At 37.8% G+C, this 14,467-nt stretch overlaps 1 protein-coding gene across 2 annotated transcripts in view; it reads left to right on the top strand.

Annotated features, from left to right (window-relative positions):
* Positions 1-14,467, top strand: part of PRDM5 (PR/SET domain 5) — a 197,110-nt gene that overhangs the window by 110,667 nt on the left and 71,976 nt on the right. For both annotated transcript variants that reach the window (XM_064510639.1, XM_064510640.1), the window contains exons 21-23: positions 161-3,430; positions 5,572-8,856; positions 12,276-12,315. The gene's annotated coding sequence lies outside the window, so the exon portion shown is untranslated. The remainder of the gene's footprint in view (positions 1-160; positions 3,431-5,571; positions 8,857-12,275; positions 12,316-14,467) is intronic.

Genomic DNA, 14,467 nt, shown 5'->3' with positions numbered 1-14,467 from the left:
AGGCTGTATGTAGTGAGAATAAAAATGTGCAGATTTAGGGGCACTTACCAGCTTCTTTTTTCCATTGTATCAGAGACAAGTGTTACCCATTGCAGAATTACTAGAGGATGGTCTAGTAATTATGGGACATTTCTATTTATTTACTATGCTATTTTCACAGTTCTGAATTTGGAAGCCAAAGCAATCAAAAAGCAGGAAGAAGATCACAATATAAATAATTTACGGAATGCTTCAAGTGATCAGAAAGGCTGGAAGGACAAGCATAATTCCTATGTAAGTGGAAGTAGTGTCCCTCACAGCCTCTTCTGAAATGGATCTTGTCCCCATAAGGAAATGGATTCTAAAACCAACCTTCTGGAGGGTGAACATTAAGATTTCAGATGTTTTATCTTTTTTCCATCTAGGAGAGAGAGAAGTATATTTTAAAAGAACTAAAGTTGAATTCTGAGAGTGACAAATTTTCTGAATTCAAGCTCTCAGAAAATGACAGCTATCACAGGATTTGTGAAAAGTCCCAGTGGCTGTCAAGGCTAGAATGAAAGTAACATATGCTTAATTGTTTTTTTTTTTTTTTTTTTTTTTTTTTTTTTTTTTTTTTAGCACATTCATTCCTACACATGAAAACAACCACATAAGTGTTGAGCAGTGTTTTAACAATTAAGACTTTGTTATAAGTTTCTGTTTCATCATATGTTGTCCTGCTGTGCTGCTCTCTAGTGCATGTGGGTGGTTTTTTTACTTGCTACCTAGCACATATATGTGTGTGTTTTCACCAAGATCCCAAGAAGGCATTTAATTGCATATCTGACATCCATGAGAACTCATAGGACTCAGATGCTTTTAAAAAATCAGAGGTATAAGCACAATCCTAAACAGGAAAATAAGGATGTGAGAAACTGTAACTTATGGCTGTTTTTGACATACTTGTTCTTTCTAAGTAACAATTTACTCTGTAAATGTCTTGGGGTTTTTTTTGTAAAGTGCTACTTATTCTGAATTAGCGATAAAAACTTTTCCACATATTTTAGTACTAACAACAAAATCCCTTATTCTGCAATCGTAACATTCTCATTTTGCTGAAGAAAGGTTAAAGTCTATTGCTCTTTTTTTGCACCTCAACTTGCAATCCTACTAAATCTTTCAGTCATCTCTCTTTACATCTTTATTTTCATCACATTTAGGTAATCTCTGGAGGTTTAAGTTGTTTTAGCTTGGGTCCATTGTGAGACATTAATATAGGTTTGACAGAGTACATGGAGTGGAACGTTTTGGTCTGTAACACCAATAAAAACAGATGGGGGAGCAGAGCTGTGTGTGACGTAAGACATGGAGAAATGTGGATCTCGACAATTAATCATGGTGTACTGCTGACAAATAAGTGACAGTAATTGATGCAGCCCTTTTAGAGGCAATCTGAAACTACTGCAACCTGGGTAAGTTCATTCATTTCTTTTTCTTTGCCAAGTTACTGGTGAATAACAGTCCTATGTAATTGCCGCCCAGCATTGCTTTATAAGGTAACAGTGTCAGTGACAAGCCAGGAACTAAGACAATCTAACAGTATCTCTCTGGCTAATTCTTGCCTGTGTTCTATTTCTTCAAACCATTGATGTTTCCTATTCAGTATATTGGCCACCAAAGGACTGATGCACAGGCATAGGATGTGTATTTGAATATCTAAATGTGTTCCGTTGGGGTTTTCTGCTTGTCAGATTTGCATAGGTATCTAGATAAACAATCTTGCCAGTCTAATAGTCAAAATATTTTAATTATTTATATTCATCTTACGCTCTTAGGCTGTAGTATCAGGATTTCCAAGATGTCCAGCAGATTCCAGCAGTAAAATGTATGCACTCTTACTAGATCTAACTTTTGCACTCTATGCTTTCTTTTAGGTGAACTTGTCCGATTCAAAGACCGAAGCCAGCAGGTCTGATGGCTGTAAGAAAATGTCTAGCTGTTTTAATAGGCAGTAAGCCAGACCAGTGCAACATATATTCAAACCACTGTCTGCTGCTCAGGTCCTCTTTGCAGAGCATTCCTTTTTTGTCCGCAGGGAGAGAAATCAAGGCTTGCCCTGGATTACTAGAACAAAGAGATGTTTCTGCTGAATTTTCTCTCTGGTAGGCAGTGGCTGCTTCCATCACATTGAGCAGAATTTCCTTCCAAAGCAACAATAGCCCGCCTCAGTTATTACTGGAGCGAGGCCAGGGTATTTCACTTCAATGCAATAATATTTTTACAGTAAAAGAGCTGCTGAATGGGGCCTACTAAGACTATCATATTTGCAGGCAGGGCCACCTTTTACCCCACTCATAATTTTGACCTGCAGCCATTTCCTTGTAATTATCAGGCAGGAGAAAAATAATATTCTGATCCCTGTTACTCCCGAGTATGCTTTCTGAACGTTTTTTTCGCTTTTTCGCTTTCTCATCCTCTTTTCTGCTGTGGCAGAACAGGTGTGCCCAGCTGTGAGAAAAGGAGGAGGTAGCCAGACAGGGTGGCATCAATAGCCATGTGGGAAGACAGTTGAGTAGGAAGAAAGAGTGCTGAGGACTTCTGGTTGATTGTTCTCATTGTTTCATTATACAGAAATGCAGCTAGCCAGGCAGGCAGGACAGCAACTGACACAATGACACACCATCATGGTCTGTGGGAAAGAGGGATAATGGTACCTTGACAGCAATTTTTGTGTAAGACCCTCCTGGCACTTTAGGAGGAGTGAATTGTTGGTCTTATTTTATGGATGTGGGAGTTGAAGCACAGGGCAGCTAATTGCCCTATTTGCTGATAATCGCAGTACTTGCATCTTCCATTGGTTTGAACAGGATCTGCAGATACTTATGACCACCATGAATCAAGTACATTATATCTGGTTTGCTCAACATCTTTGGTGATTCAGAACAGAACAGAATGGAGGTACAGGTATAGATTTAAGGAGGGGAATAGAGGAAAGATTCTAATGAGTCTTGTGTTTCCTCACGGTAAGCTTCCTTGCAGTGGCCCTGGCAATTTGGATCTTCCTAGCTCAGCACTGCAGTTCCTCTTCGGCCCCAAGTGACCGATTTGAGAAGCCACAGGGTACTCGAAATGCCGCACGGAGCTGGGCAGCGTGGATGTGCTCACCCACACAAGAAGTAACCTAGGAGGAGGGGCAGCACCCACATTGCCAGAGGGGCAGCACCTATCTCTAGTCTAATTCTCTGTAGCCCTCCACCACATCAGCATATAACACACATTTCACACAGATATAAATTAATATGCACTGCAAGGCTGCCTATACCAACCAGATCATTTGCATCTCTGTCACTAGGTGTGTGGTCAGGCCTCAGAGCTACTGAAATACAGCACAGCAGGGCTTCTGGACATTTGACAAGTTGGCAACGTCAGTGGCTCTATGGATTTAACCTGTCCCATGAGTTCTTTCCAGGTGATGTACTAACTTCCTTTTGTGGAACATGGACTTCTACTATAATGAATGTCTATTCCCTAAAATACTTCATGATTTTGTGCTGACACTGCCACCAATTCATAAGCACTAGCATCTGTGTCCAGTCTAAAGGGTTTTTGACGCATAGTAGGGCCAAAAAAGGAGCAGTCACTGGGGCCTTTTTCAGCCTTGAAAATCCTAAATCATTCTGCTGAACTGCGGCCTCACAATATTGGCAAATCCACAAATAAACCTTCTGTAGTTACAGCAGAGACAGACAGAACTCTGCACATTTGGGAGTGCCTATGGAGATAGCTTGCTCTAGAGAGTTTTGGGGAGTTTTGGTCAGTGGTAATTTCCATCTCACTGATGGTGCACAAAAGGTAGATGATCTCTTTTGGAAACACTCCATACTTCTCTGGATTTAGCTTTCTATTGGCAGAGAGCATTGTAAGTATATCAGGTTTTTTAAAGCCCTTTTAGCATGCATCATATCATCTAAGCAGGAAACTGAATGAAGCATGCTTTATTATTCCATGCAACTCATACTTCAGCCTTTTCTTCTGGAAAGAGTCTAAATGGTGCTTTACTTCCTTTTGTGAAATTTCCAGCTCCTGATTTAGCTCTTGGGTTTGTTTTGTTTTGTTTTTATCTTTATTTTCTCTCCTGAGTTTCTAAGTGCTGTAGGCATTGGTGACTGAGCAGCAGATTTTTTACTTCAATTTGGCCATATTTGTTTTCTGTAATACAAATTTACTTCTTTAGAACCTGGATTTTTTCCTCAGATCTGTGTTGTTGCTCTGTGTTATTCCTCTCTAGCAAAAGAGGTTGGACAAAATGTAGGGCTTTGGAGGTAGTTTCCCCTAAGAGAGGAAACTGACAGCAATATAAAGGAAATCTTAATTACAAGGAATGTACAAAACCGTGTTTCTCTGAATACAGAATAATTCAAAAAAATATGGAAAAGATGTCTTTGAATGCAGTTCCAAGAATTTTTCAGCACCAGCCAGTATAAAAAGCTTTCTTTCCATGAAAGCTTTCTCTCAGGTATATGCACACAATGCTTGCTCTGGCTTCCTGGCTGGCTTTGATACTCATTTCTCTTATATCTCTACTGTTTTGCTTTCTTGTTTCAGATGCACAGTTCTGTCCAAAAATATACCCAGTGAAATCCTTGTATCTCTGTAATTCAGATTTTGCAGTTCTGCCAAAAAATAACCAGTGAACTTCTTTTGCCTATGTAGTTCAGGTTTTGAAGTGGCCTCTTATGTTGTTTTGCTTTGGGTGAAAATGTGCGTTTTGGGTGAGGAATCCCATTGTTACATCTATTTCACTCTATAAAGGAGCCTTAATGGCTCTATGCAACTATCTTAATTGAAAGACTAGAGTTACACCCGCCTGTCTCAGTGAATTGTAATAACAACATCCTTTTAACTGCACATTTGACACTGGAATTAGTGGAAGTAAAGATGCGCAATGAAAGAGTTCTTGCAGCTCAGGTTATTTGCACCAGCTGCCACTGTTAACTGTGTTACCCTGCACAAGCTTGCTAAATATATTGAAACAGCCTTTGCTTTCTGGTATCAGAGAGACCTCAAGTGTTTATGTGGTTGTACCTGTAGGGAGACCAGCAGCAATTCACATTTTCTGTGGGTGGACATTTAGATTTGGTGTACCTGACGTCTTAGCAAACGTAAATACGGCTTTATGTGCGTGTGGTGAGAGGCTCTTAAGGTAAGCCTAGGCTATGGGCAGAAAGGCTATAGAAGAGCAATGTTTGTTGAACTTCAGGTAGATTTCCATAGTTCTGTATGTAAACTGATGAGAGAGTATCTCAGACAGTGAATAAAGGAAATGAGAATCAGAAGGAACTCATCATTTCATCTGAGTTGGAGTGGTTTTGAATGTGAAATAGAGGGAACTGGAATTTTGTCTATTGCAAAAGCACTGGCAAATGCCAGACAGTTTTTCAGAGGCATTTTTTACTGTTGTGTTCTCAATTGCACACTTCTACTGAACATTTTCTTCTTTAATTTTATTAAAATCAGTTCAGTCCCTGACTGAATACTTGGAATTGATTAGGTACTATGCAAAATTTGTTTCCCTAGTAATTTTCCCCCTGCTTTGCCTTTTCCCTCCAGATTGTTGTTGCTGTTACATGTCAGCTTCTCAACCATTCCTTTCCTGGCTGTCTTCCTCTGTGTTTAGATCTTTCTCCAGGAAAACTGGAAAGATGCACTCATCTATTTTTCTTCCAAGCAGAAGAACAAAAGTGCAAAATAAGTGGTGTATTCCCTGCTGATTTTGCAACTTGAACCAATATTTTTCACAGTGTTTGTGGAAGCTTTCCTCCAGAGACACCTGCCAGATCTTAATCCTGCTGAAGCTCTCGCTCCTGTGGCCATGCACTGCTTTGGATTGCTAGGATAAGATGTTACCTAGGAAAATGTGACTGCAAGTGGTATAAGCAAGCATGTTTTTCTGTAGAGAAAAGTTAACAGTTCCTTTGCATCTGAGTTTATTATAATGTCAATTATTAAATGGAGTTCAAGATATTATATTCTGGTGTCTTTGATACACTTCATAATATATTTTAAACTCTGATGCAATGTTACCGTTTATCAGTATTTCCTGAATGCAGTTACAACTGTTTCATCGAGCTTCCAAAGTACTGTGCTTTTTAAAACAAGATTTTGCTAACATTTTCAGAGCTGCACGATCACAGGCAGTCAGCAGTAACTCATCAGAATCATTCAGAAAACACTTGAGACTGCCTACCTTTTTATGGGCCCAAGCAGTGACTGGGAACGTAGGTATTGAGGTATTTAGTTCGTAACTACATATTTAGTTAACTGACATTGAATATTTCCAAAGGGGAAGCTGAGTGAGACCCACAGTATTCATGTGTTAGCTGATTACATGTTATGTGCATGTGGGAGTGCTTCCCTGTCACCTGCCTTACATGACTAGTAGGAGCCCATTGCATGGCGGTCTTTGTGTAGACTACAGCTAGTGGCAGCATCTTTGAACACGCCATTTGCCTCATGAAACAAGCAAAGACAAGTGGGAGATTAAATGTTGACATATTTATTGAAAGCATTTGTTAGTAATGTCCTCATTTAGTTTTAGCTTTTTGGGGAATAGAACTTACTTGTTTATTGTAGATGTTTTATTCATTATATCCTGTGTTTGTTTCGCCCTAGAGCATCTGCAGTTTGCCTAAACGCTACTTTTCTAAATTTCAGTCAGTCTGTGCATGTGAAGGTGTCAGGTGGTTTTTTATGCATGTTTCCCTGTTCAGTAAAATTAGTGCTTACAATGTAATGCAACATTTGTTTTGAACGCCTTGTTTTCAGCTTGGAGTAGTGTTTAGATATTACATGAATGGCTGGCATTTTTGTGTCAGTTTCTATGTGAAAATAAAGATGACTGTGCAAAGAGTGTGATTTTTCTTAGTATGATGGTTATTACTTTCATAAAAGGTTTTGATTTTGGAAAAGAAGTTTCCTGAATGACTTGTGAATTTAAACCTCACTGACTGGCAATTGAAAATGTTAGCCTAAAAATTATAGTATTTGTTTGAGGCTATTAATGTGTGTGCTGTGGTCATCTTGCCTCTGTCACAGTCTCAGATCCCATTTTGCTTGGTACTGTTTTCACCCATATAAAGAGGTGAATCCTAACTAGTGAGCTTAGAGTATAGATCAGTAGTTCAGAAAAGGGAAGAAAAATACTGTTTCTATTTTATAGTTGATAAATGAAGAATAAAATAATGAATTGGCTTGGCCATGCTGTGAAGTTTGTGGCAAAGCTGGAATTTGAAATTGTATCTTCTGAGTCAGGTGTTTGATCTGTCTCCTTGGCTAGAGAGTTTCAACTGTTTAAAACTTCTTTTTATACTGAGTAGTTTGAATGTCACCTAACAAACCAGGTTCTCTTCTTGTTTTGACATGAAAAAAACTTTGACATAAAAACTAAGTTTTCCTTTTTGCCAACAGACTTCATTAACTATGTGGCTTTTTTAATCACCAGGCACTCACCCAAAATAGCCTACACATTGTTTGCCTGTCCTTACTGGTGGGAAACATGACCTTCTCTGATACTGGGCCACCAAAAAAGAATGTAGTAAATTTGAGATGTGATTGTAATTTAGCCAGCATTTACATAAAAGAAAACAATGATCTTCTTGTTATGGAGATCATTAATGAAACATCAGCACTGGTCTGCAAATGCTACCATGTTGTGATCCAGCTGAAAAAACAGCCTTGTGTAACTTGAGTATATTGCATAACACAGGAAGTGGAAAAACAAACTGAATTTTCAAGGGTTGTTTATGTTTTAACTAGATCTGAATGAAAAATCTACAATGAATAGCTTTCTGAGTGATTTAAGTTATGTATCCTCTGAAAGAATATCTGTGAGGCAGAATATGTTTTTCTCCTCTGTTTAATGCAGGCATTTGTGGTTGCAGTTCTTTAGTGTGTTAATCTAATATTTGAAATTCAAATAGTATGGAATTTCTGGTAAGTCACATGGCACTGTTTCTGTTTTCTATTGGATAAAGGTATGAATACAGTCAGTGTTTGCAGGTGATGCTAAATTTGTCTTCTTCATATAGTCAGGCTTGTATTTTTGAAATTTGCTTGCCTGTAAGTCTCTTGACAGATAAAAGTGGTAAATCAAATGTTGTAATAGGAAAACTCATGTTCCAGTAAACTCACGGAAACATAATTATTTGCAGAACTTGCTTGACATTATTTATCCAGCTGTCGTTGAACATCTTTTGATGTAAGTACATTCAAGACAAGCCCATTTCCTTCAAATAGTGTTTTTCAGTTGTATCTCACTGTAGAAATGCAAAGTTGCCAAATGCAGTAAGATTTCAGAAAGAGGTAGTTGATCAAAGAACTCTTCAACTATTTCTTATAAGGTTTGCCATTTTCAAAAGTGTTAAATTCCCATGAGAATCACGTGTGTAAACAGTGATCTGATCCCATTTTTGGCATTCGATTCTGAAACATTTCTTAACAGCTTTAAAAGTCTCCCCCCCCCCCCCGATATTTTCAAACATTCCCGGATAAGAGATTTCTGTAGGACTAGTTACAGCCTGTGAAAGTTGATCTTGTTATAAAGTTTTTCAAGGAAACTACCTCCAGGCAAAAAGGGAAAAACTGATTTTAAAGACTGAAAATTCAGAAGACTGAACTGCAAAATGAGACTGTCAGGTTTTGTTATGGCTGGTGTGTGAATTAATGTGTGCACTGAGTGCAAAGTAATTATTTTGACTTTTCCTTACCTGCAGGTCTGTTTCTCTGACCCAGCTGAAGGGACCTAGACATTGCTCACCCGAAAAAGATTGCTCAGCTTCGAGCAGCAGACTGAGGTTGGCCCACCCGTGAATTAGTAACGGGTAGGATAGTTGCATTGTAAGTTGTATTTTGTCTTTTTTTAGTGGAGGAGTAGGGTGGAGGAGTGCAGGAGGCTGTGGTGTTAGTTTTGTTCTTGGGGGGGGGTTTTGGTAAATAACACAGGGCTGGAAACATAAAAATATAAAAGTTGCTTTTATATTCTGAACTGAACAGAATTGTAAAGCACACTTTCATTATAGTTACTTGTGTAATCATTAAAATCAATAACCATCTGGTAAGCAGCACCTTCAGCATGGAAAGAGATGTTCTCGAGTTGGGTCAGCCTTCAGTGGATGAGAGAGAGGCACAGAGGATCTGGATCTTTGCAGGCAGTACTTGGCATTAGCTATTTCCTGCCAGCAGGATCTAAGGGTAGATGATGAGAAAGCACTTGACAATGGATATAACTGCTGTATACCAAGGGGATGAAGTAACTTTTTCAACTGATACTATCTGCTCAAATAAACTAAGTAGTATTAAGCATACATTAAGTATTGTGGTTTATTTGATCAACAACATGCTCTTCCCTGCGCTATCCCTGCAACCCAAAGCCATAGATGCAGCAGTGACTTTTCAACTGAGTGAGGACACCACATAATTTATGGTTGCCTAGAGATTATTCTATGGATTTTTGGTTAACTTAAAATTTGGCTGTTTTTGCAATTATTTTTTCCTTTATTTTATTTTCCCCATGTGAAAAAAGATGGTTTTGATATATGTTATTACCCATGTATTTTAAAACATGTGACAATATGCAAACTGTATTTCAAATAGTGCAGCACTGGCTGATTTCCAAGGGGGGGTAGATTTATAGGATAACAGTATACTGTATTGTTTTGTGCCAGATTCTTGGACTGACATGACACTTAGTTAATTTGAACACGTGTATGTGTGCAAACAAACACACTCCCCTATCTATTTATGTAAAACAAATTTTATCAAACACAGCAAATAGGTGAAAAATATATGCTTCATTAAACGGCTGATTTTTTTAGGGAAAATGTTCTATTTAGAGAATCATTGAGGTAGGACTGTGTGCATTCCATTGTCTCATTTTAGTTGTCCTCTATGTTTCAATAAAGCCTTGAAGACCTTGACTGTTGTGCTAGGCACTGTACATGCGTAATAAGAGAAGTAGCCTTTGCTCTAACTTCCCTGAAGTCAGAGAAAAGGAGAGAAACAAGAGCTAGATGTGAAGAACAATCGGAGAAAGCAGTGTGCGCTTTGTGAGGGCACATTTTCTGTTTTTTTTTCTTTGTAATATACATGTGAAAACAAACCTTTTTATTCTTGTTGCGCCATTGCTTATTTCTCACTTGAGTTACATTTCTCTCTTTGACATTAATGGTCCTGTCTATATGAAGTAAACATGATGTAATGAATTAAAGATTTCATAAACTGAGGTGGGAAACCCAGCACAAAAACTAAGAAACCTTTGTAAAAATCTGACCCCGTTCATGCCAAAGGCATTTTTATTTCACTTCTATTTCTTTTCCAGTGATGTAGCTGGGAAGATCTCTAAACTAAGTATTTTTCAAGTACGCCAAGAAATAAAAATGTATTTTTAAATTTTATCCCTTCTGTACCCATATCCTGATATTAAGTAAATTGTTTGTTTTTCAAAGAAAGATTCCACCATAATTGGCTATGTGTAAATTCATTTCCACTTCCAATGTAGTCTGAGGTGAATTTCTTGCGGAATAAGATGAGCAATGAGGAAAATAGTTACATGTGTCTATTTACTCTAAAATTAATATTTAAATGGATTTTTTTTTAAGACCTGTCAAAATGTATACCATAATCTCAGTCGTAACCTGCTCTGTTGTTGGAGAAGCATGTTTCAACATTACTTCTTGCTCAAGTGTGATTATGTAATTCTGGGCAAGCCATAATTCCATACATGTGTGGCAAAAATGATTTGGGTACTAAATATCTTAAAGATTATTTGATAGCATATGTGTGCAGAACATATATCCTGTCTATGTGCGGGTGGATCTGAAGCACAAAAGTTATTAAAATGTAGGTCCAGTTCCGTGAAACACTAGATATAAATACAAATATAAGTAAAAAAAGATGAGCCAAGGCCAAAAATGTGGATGTTTTAATTCCACATATCTAAAAAAGAACTGTCTTTTATTTACCATAATTCTCTAGAAAATGTGTAGAAATAGAATGGTCTTTTTAATACTCAGATGTAGACCCCAAATTCGTGGCTCTTTGAAGCCCTATTTAACTGCTTCCTAAGCCTGAAAGTGTCTCAGTTGGCAGTAATACCATTGCAGAGATGAGTAAAGTTTTGTGGATGTTCCTTAAGGGGCCTTACTCTTGACAGGAAGGATCTTCTGTCTCATGCTTGCAGACTGTAGAGCATCATCTCTTGAAGGCTTTCATCAGGAGGTGTCCTTGGTGTGTAACTAATAGATAAATGCTCTACATTCTGCACAACTGTGTTGATGATCCATTCCTTTTATCCAGTGTTTCAGTGAATAAAGCTCTTGCACTGAATTTGGAAAACTTGCATTGAATTCTCTTCTCTGATTTTCCTATTTTTGATGGCAATGGCCTGGAATAGAGGGGAGTTTGTAACAGAGAAGGATATGTTGCTCCATCTGGGGAGGAAGAGGAGGAAGGCATATGCATCACTGTCCTCAGAAGATGGTTTTCATGGATCCCATTTTGAAGTGGCTATGTTTATCCCTGGAAAAGTTGATTCTATAATTCAAGGTTGAATTCCACAGTGGCAAAGGAATGACCCCTGAATTTCTTTATGAAGAAATGTTGTTTCTGACACTGTAGCAAAGACAGCCAGGCAGGACAGAGAGAATTTTCAGTTAAAAAACAGTACATTATTTTTTCACTGCACTCACGTCCTTTTATTGTTTTTGTGTCCCCTCCTCCACTCATTCTCCTCATGTTTCTTCCTTTACAAAACTAAACAAGAAAAGAAAAGAAAATCTCAAATATTTGCTGCACTGGGAAGTAACACATTAGAAACCTAAAATGAAAAATGACTGCATGGTTTGTTTACCTCTTAAAAGTTGAGGGTTTTTTCTGAAGTACAGAAAATTCCTTTTGGGAAAAAAACAGTTATTTTCAGTACAAGATGTTGTTTGAAAATTGTTGACCACTGAATGCCTTCAACTTTCCTCAAGTTCAGTGGGAATACCTTGGAAACAGACAATCTAGAACTCTGAATAATTTACTGCAGCTACTTTATTCTGTTATCTATCAGAGTCAGACTGCAGTAATTGAATCTGAAGTAACTTAGCCACTGGAACTAAGAAAGACAGTAGGGGTAAATGTGTTTCTACAGAGTATAAAGGTTTGATCAAAGTTTTGTGCGTTATCAAAAGTAATTCCCTGTTGTAACAGGAGATTTCCTGCTGATACACATGTTTTTAACAGATTCCAAAGCCTATTTTCTATTATTTTTGCAGGAAGATGAACTTCTGTTCAACAGCCCATCCTTCAGTAGAAGTAAGTTCAAAGAAATGTCAAACAAATGTCACTAATCCTTTTGAATCAGCAGTGCAAGTTCATGAGGTCACTTGTAAAAGTGATGTAATATGCAGAAAACCTCTAATAACTGAACATATGTTATATGTAAAGCAAGTAGCAAAGTAAACTGGAACACTGAAATGAAATTGAATGACATATATTTTGTATCCACATCAAAGGCCTGGACAAAAGGCATTTGAGATAAGGACGTGGAGTTGATAATGTCTCTGTTGTATTGCAACAGTCTGAACTAAAATCTCTTAAAATGGATTCAGACTTGAGGAAGATGGCCATTCATGGCACAGTTACAAGCAGTTGGGGTTTTTTGTTTGTTTGCTGTTTTTGTTTTTACCTCTGTGATCAAATTTATCACATTTGTAGATCTGGTGGTATGCATTTAATAAGTCTTACAGCCAGTTCCATACATTAAATATCAGTAGACAGATATGAAATATGTTTATCTAAAATAAGTTGCTTGTAGGTACTTTAGGGAACAAGAGGGAAAAAAGATATTGATTGGATTATCAAAGATGCTTGGGGAATTAATGCTAGGTAAACACCTAAAATATTTTGAGGAGCTAAGCCAATGAGTCATAGATCATTCTTTAATCATTCTGAGTACAATTCCTTGGCATAATGGGGCTCAATTTTACTTGTTGTCACTACTCTTTTTAAATTGGAATGGCAGTATAGTAAAAATAAATGAAGAAGACAGTTCTAGAGTACAGGTTCCTTTTTGGGGTACTGCGCTGTATTTAGTGCTGCACAAATGATTAAATGACAGATTTTCTGAAAGAACTTCACACCAGCCAAATATCCAGAACTGTGCTTCCTTTTAGAGCTAAAAACTAGATACTGAGCCGTGTTGAGAATGTGTCCCGGATCTCCATTTATGCTATGTGAAATGAGAAATTACCCGTGTTTATTGAATTAAAGAGCAGTGAGAGGGGGACAAAAAAAATGGGAACATGAAGTTAAAACTTCCAGATTCCCCAGTTAGAATCTCATAATTATTCATTGTTACCAGGAATTACAGTTATTCCAGTGTTGTTCAAATCGTAGACAATTTTCGTCTGTCCTAGACCATTGTAATGCTTTGAATAAATATTGCCCTAGGAAAGATGGGGTGAGGATTTTTGCTGCTGCTTTCACTCTTTATGTAGTCTCTTCACATTCATATGGCATTTTCTCTGTAGAGTGATAGAATGCTCTTTTTAAGTATTGAATGTTAGTGGCAATAAACCTGCACTTAGGGTGCTTCTTGAAACTGCACTGATGTGCTTGGACATCTGAAAAGGAATGTTGGCCCTGCCTAGCTAAAGATACCATTTTGATCTAGTAGGTTTTGTGCGTGATATTTTGTATTAAAAGTTGCAGTTGAAAATTGAAGAATACCTTAAAAGACTGTCCTTTTAACTTTGGAAACATAGAACTCTCTCAGTTAAAGTTTTTCTTCTTTTCTTTTTTTCCTGTTGTAAAGGCAAAAGCACCTAGCCAGGGACAGTCTGAAAAACTTGAATTGAACTTTTTGGCACTGGGAAAGAGCTGACAGGTTTTCTGATGTGCTATGACTTGCAGTGCAGCCAATTGGTGTATAAGGAGTTGCAAGGTAGTAACAAAGCAGAGGAAGTGGCTCCCATTTGGAGTCTGCGTGTCACTGTATGCACTCCAGAGTGGAGAGATGCTTGAAAAGCTGTGCCCCGGATATGTGGTATTTGGGGAGGGTGAAATGCACGTAAAGAAGTCTTTTCTTCACGTTTCTGTACAAGAGTGGGTCTTTAGTTTACTCCTTGCAAGAAAACTCTCGTTTTTCTCCTGAATGGGCTAAGAAGTTGCCTGCAAGAACTGTGATGCTTGTGACAGCTGTGTTAAAATAAAAGAATTCATTCTATGTTACTTAACTCCAAGTTAGCATGGTAGGAATTTAGCTTCTTTTCCTTGAACTAAGCACTCTTGTTTGAGTGCATATACAGCACTGAAAGACTGAATCATTGTTTCTCTATGCTTCTCCATTTTATACTACTGCAAAATGAGTGTAAAACCCATGGCTTACACTATGCGGTTTTAAGTGCACTTTTCTTTTGTATTTATGCCTATGTCTACATTACTGAATTTAGTGGAACTTCCAATG

This window comes from Dromaius novaehollandiae, chromosome 4 (assembly GCF_036370855.1).
Source record: "Dromaius novaehollandiae isolate bDroNov1 chromosome 4, bDroNov1.hap1, whole genome shotgun sequence".
Classification (NCBI taxonomy): Eukaryota; Metazoa; Chordata; class Aves; order Casuariiformes; family Dromaiidae; genus Dromaius; species Dromaius novaehollandiae.
Note: the sequence above shows the minus strand (reverse complement) of the source record. Positions and strands in the feature narration are given on the sequence as shown.